The sequence below is a fragment of the Mytilus galloprovincialis genome, chromosome 8 (assembly GCF_965363235.1).
Source record: "Mytilus galloprovincialis chromosome 8, xbMytGall1.hap1.1, whole genome shotgun sequence".
Taxonomy (NCBI): domain Eukaryota; kingdom Metazoa; phylum Mollusca; class Bivalvia; order Mytilida; family Mytilidae; genus Mytilus; species Mytilus galloprovincialis.
The window spans coordinates 53,175,983-53,181,982 of record NC_134845.1 but is presented as its reverse complement, the minus strand read 5'-3'; positions in this window follow the sequence as shown (position 1 = coordinate 53,181,982).

The window sequence follows — 6,000 nt, the reverse complement described above, 5'->3', positions numbered from 1 at the left end:
AACTTTGCCATTTTGAACTCTTGGTTTAACTGCTTCCTTGTGAGCATCAATTCTCTATGAAGGAAATTATGATAGGAAATACAAGCCCGGTAATATCGTATCAATTGGAAGATACAATGTATATACTCCGTATGTAGACGCTGCTGGAATGTTGCTACATACAGTACCAATGTAAAGTTCATAATTGGGAAGCTGAAATCATCTCTATTACATTTATAGCAATAAGCAAACGTTTGGCAAAAGACATAAACATCTAAAAGAGAATTTAAGGATATCAATGATAAAAAAAGATATAAACAAATAAAATCAAACAAACGATAAATATATCAGGCACACTTAACTTCTAGAAGAGTTTAAAACAAAGGGAAAAATAGCCGAACGCAGACAGAAGAAAAAAGAATTAAACAAATGAATAAACAGGTGTAGTATCCCCTTAATTGAAATCAGATTTGAACTATTCTAAATATTACAAGACGGAAACATATAGGCCAGGGATACCGGATGCGGAAAGTCATGGGTCTACAAATGTACATTACCATGAAACACATTATTTAGTATAAGAACAAACATGCAAGTGTGAACTTCTTGAAGGGTGTGCAAATTAATGCTGAAAATGTATTTCATAACCAGAAATATTTATCTATTGTAATACAGTATTTAATGTTTATATCATTGATATGAATTAAACATTGGACATTGGACATTTTAGCAATTTTCAAACGGTATTGAATGAAACAGACGAAATAATGTTTAAAAACAATGAAACAGATCCGATGACTTCTGTGACACGGATACGTGTAGTTCATAACAGTCAGTCAAATCATAAGTCATATGGAAACATTTCTAAGGCCTGACATTTTTCATATGATAGAATTATAGCTTTCATTTAAACAGATATCTTGGAAATTTTGATAGAAAATGCAAGTCCTACATTTCAGAATCAACGTACGTTATTAAATCCCTACTTATTTTTAGGTTTGTATAACGAGTTTTTTTATTTCTTTTTTAGATGAAAATACAAACGTTTTAACAAATGAGAGCTTGCAAGGAATAAGTTATGGGATAGCTATTGGTGTCATTGTGATTGTGATTTGTTTCTGCATTTATAACGTGTTAGTTAAAAAATGGAATCGAATTTCAGAAATTGAGATACCATCAGTGAATTCACTAGATATTCCTTTTTCAAACCAAACAGCAGAGGCATTTTCACGAAACCAGTTAGCACATTTTTATGATGAAGTAGACGAAACAGCTTTAAATGACCTCCAACAGTTTCAAGTTATTCAAATAGAAAGTGATAGCGACTCAAAAGAAAGTTCAGAGGTCAAATCAACCGAAGACGAAGATGGATACCTCAATCCTTATAACTCGGTGATAAATTCCCCTCAGAACAGACTTTATAGTACTCTTAATCTAGCTCATAATTAGTTCTACGTTATAAGAACAAATGCAGTACTATAACACACATACTATATATATTGATAATTGTTATCATTCTATAAAAACAAGTATGCCTTTTTGTGCTTCTTCGTTACATTTGTTGTTTTTATAGTGATGCTAAGATGATAACACAATATTGACTGCTGTACCCTTATTTTTGACATTTTTTACTCTTTGAGTATGTTTGTTTTGTTCATGCATCGTTGACAATGTAATGGAATTTGATACCACTGTCATACAAGTGAGAAGTTTAGCCAGCTATAAAACCATGTTCAACCACCATTTTCTACATTAGAGAATGCCTGTACCAAGTCAGGAATATGACAGTTGTTATCCATTCGTTTGATGTGTTTGGACTTTTGATTTTGCCTTTTGATTTTGGATTTTCCTTTTTTAATTTTCCTCGGAGTTCAGTATTTTTGTGTTTTTACTTTTTGATTCAATTTTGTCAAAAGCACAGAAATTCGTAGTATGTACGCATTACTGTAAAAAAAAATAATCGTTATAAATTTACATTGTTTCAAGCACTTTTTTAAATGTGTGGAATTGTTTTCTTTTTTCTTGTTTTGCTGACTGTCTCTATGTGTGATCCTTTTTTCGTTTCAAATCTCACATATCTATGCAGAAGTGCGACCATAGTATCACATATTATGTTGACATTTTACTTTTCCTCTTTTGTTCATGCCAAAACGTCTATATTTTACTTTTAGAACTTATTGTACCCAAGAATGGTTATCGTAACTTAATGTCCTTTGAATGCCGACAACTTCAATAAGACACGCAATCTGTTTGCACTGTTTTTAACTCGTATTGTTGTTCTCAGGAAAAACTCCAATGTTAAGTAAAAGGATGTAAGATATAATATTGCCAGAATTCAATATTTTCCTTGTTGTTCGACACATTTATTCATTTTTATAAACCAAACATTGATGCGGTACCTACAATTCCTACTAAAGAATTTGAACTACAGGGTTAATCAACGAAAAAAAGGGTCATAGGTAAACTCTAACACATTGTACTGTTCAATAGATAAAAGATGAAAGGTGCAGCTTGAATGCTGCTGCATACAAAACTTAGATCACCATTTAAAATTCACAGCATTGTTCTTGAAATATATTCAGTTCCAAATTATGCAAATTGACCGTTCATTTAAGTAATGAAAAGGTTTGTAACATTGTATTTTGCTTCTGTATAATATAATGATTTGAAAGGTGGTTTATAACTTGATAATGTTGAGTTACACAGTGAAATTGGCGACTGTTCGCTCTGATACTCAGTTTATGTTTGAATGATGTTGAGCATGAGTAGGATTAATTATTGGTCGGTTGTTTGATTTTCCCTAAGAAATGGAAATACTTGACGTCATCAGCCTCTGAAAACATCTTTCATATCTTGTTATTTAACGTTTTTAAAATTTTATAAGCATTACACGTTTAAGATTACTAGTACACAATGTAAGTTACTTTTAATAAAATGAAAAGATTGTCAAATGATTAATATTTAATTGACTTGTATATTGAGAGAAGACGTTACGAAGTTGTAAAACGTGTGGCTGATCCATTTCTCATTTTGAACAATAAATATATGTTTAAACTATCAGATATAGTGGGAGATATTATGGACATAATTGTGCAAATTGTGATTAAAGCATGAAATTTGGTGTAAAGGTTGACTAAATGATACTTCCGCTGCTGGCCAAAAAAAATATCTATTTTTCAAGATGGCCACCACACATTTTAGAAATGACGTCATTATAAATTGGCAGTAATTCGTTAATCCTTTGAAAGGTTTGTTATATGTAAAATCCAATGTTAGATTTGATAAAAAGTAAATGACAGTTCCTAAATTATGACAATACATTAATAAAACTAACGATGACTTCCGGTTTCAAAATTCCGGCAAAAAAGTCAAAAATTTCAAATTTTATAATTTCAAGCACTTTCTAAAGGGATGTGAATCCTTGAAAGATGTTTTATCGGTATAATCCAATGTAAGTTATGATCAAACGTAAAAAACAGTTCCTAAGTACGACAAAACAAGATATAAATGAAGAAAAATAGTGATTTCCGGTGCCAAAATGGATGCAAATGCGTAGAAAATATATTTTTAATTTCCATCAACTAAACAAGTGATACGACTCTTGGTTAAGTAATAGTGCCGAGTTTGGTTAGAAAGACAGGTTGCTTATCTTGTAATTATATGACAGTTGCCTTTACAACAACCCGTACAAGGAAAGCCAGAACGCAGCTTTTACAGTTACGAACACAGCTGGATTTTTGCCTCCGCATTTCAAAAGATCCTGACACGAGGATGCAACGGCAGTCACAGAAAACCATTTTGGTTTCCAGTTGTCATTGTTTCTTTCTTTCACCTAACCCCAGTCGTCATGACTTGGTACATGTACCTGTCGAATACATAAATCAGGCTGAGCCCAGACAATACCTCCTTGGTTTACTTCACTGTTGGTGTACTCTGGAAAAGAATCTCTTGTAGGCGGAATTGCATTACAATGCCGCTGATTCCTGGCAAACAATTCCCATCGTGTCTCGCTTCATACTTAAGCCAAAAAAACGTCCTTTATATCTGAAAAACCTTTCATTGTTAGCCAAGCTGACCTCTTCCCTTTCAAACGACAATTCGGCAAAGTGTCACATCCACTGAATACATGGACAAGAGGACGAACAGCTACAAAAGGACCAAACGCATTTGATATGTCACGTACAGGAAGCCAACACAAGTCTTTATTCCTTCCATAACCTATCCACAATGTGTTCTACCTAGTTTTGAGATTGCTGTAATTCTTGATACTATTACATCTGTGTCAGTACTACCTAAAATTACATTTAACAACACTTTTCATAATCATACCGAACATGGACAAACATTCGTGTATCTGCTTCTTCATGATTACAAGGGGTAGATAGGAAGTATCCTTATTGAAATTGCAAAGAATATTTTCACCATGAGTAACATACATGTACTCATTTTAATTAGTCTCTTAAGAAGCAATTTCGTCATCAAGCAACTAGAACAATTTCGTTTCGTCGTCATCTCCACAGAGAAAACTACTCCAAACCCTTGGTGTTCTACCAGAATCAACACTTTTCCATCTGGCACAAAAACCTTGCCTTTGTCTTGTCACAGCCCTTAAATTATTCATTTAGTAAACATCAAATACAATGTCTACTCTTGAATACTTATCGATGCAAGATTTCATGTAAGGCTGTACGACATCATTTGCATAATCATCAAATATTGTTGCCCAACTTTGTGACCTGGAATCAACAATTGCTGCCCCACCAACAATAAATGCGACCGAATTCGGATCAGCAAATCGCAGAATGTTTCAAGTAAACCCATTTGCAGCGATTTAATACCACTATTTCAAGAAACATCCTGAGATAAAGACGGAGGAGAAGTTTGGTTTTTATGGATAAAGAAAACTGTCTACTGTGACAACAAATGAAAAGTCTAGAAAAGATATCGCAATCACTTTTAAGGTTCTCAAGCTTTGTTTTTGACGAAGACGTTTCCTGGGTTTTTTTTTGCAGCCAAAATAAGAAGTTGTTATTTTTTATTTGGTTACAAAATGCAGGTTCTCCTTTGTTTTACATTTGTTTCAAAAGATCTTCGTATTGTTTGAACCAATATATTGGAGTTTATTTACATATCTTACCTGTTCAACAATTTCCTAAATGGATTATATATTTTACAAATCTGACGACTCTTCTAGAAATGAATTTCCAAACTAGTTCATCACTTTACAAAGCCTTTAAAGCTGTTTAAAGACATCTTTTTGTGTTTTCGTAGAGTCTTTATTATGTCGTTCGTCTGTTATAGAATGTCCCAAAACACAAGATCTTTCAAATTCATCTTCTAGTGTACTAACTCCTGGTTCAGCTACCATCCATTTGTCTAAGTGAGATCTTTGGTTCATCCTATGGCACCAACATCGCCCTTCATAATTGCATTATTCTATTTTTGTGCCTGGTCAATCGTGTTATAAGAAAGAAATTTGTTGGTCTTACGTACAGTGAAATTATCATTTTCAAATTCCATTGCCACCTGTGGGTGATGTTCGGGAATGGAAGTCATATCTTGAAGATAGGTCGGAAATGATCGAGCATAATTTACACGATCAACAGCTAAAACAATACGCTATAATGCTTTATATAGACTGTTTTTAAAGTACGATATATCACTCCTGAAATGAGCATAATACCAAAATCAGAAGACGTTGAAATTGAACGCCAGGAATGACTGTGGTCGAGATGTCGATTCTATACACCAGTCTTTTAAATAATTGAACGTCACAGAGTCATGACATAATTATATATTCTGAGTTTAGCTTTCATAATCCGAAATTAACAATTCATGCAAAATACATGCAGTTGTCTGATGCGCCTGTCTAGTCCCAGGTACATTGGAACATACATAAAAAGAATCTGCCGTTCTTGGTGTTGCAATATTCGCTTCAGAAAGACAACATGTGCATCCCCTATCACGCAATATATCACCCAGAGTTTTATAACAAGTCATTACAATGTGCAATTCACCAAA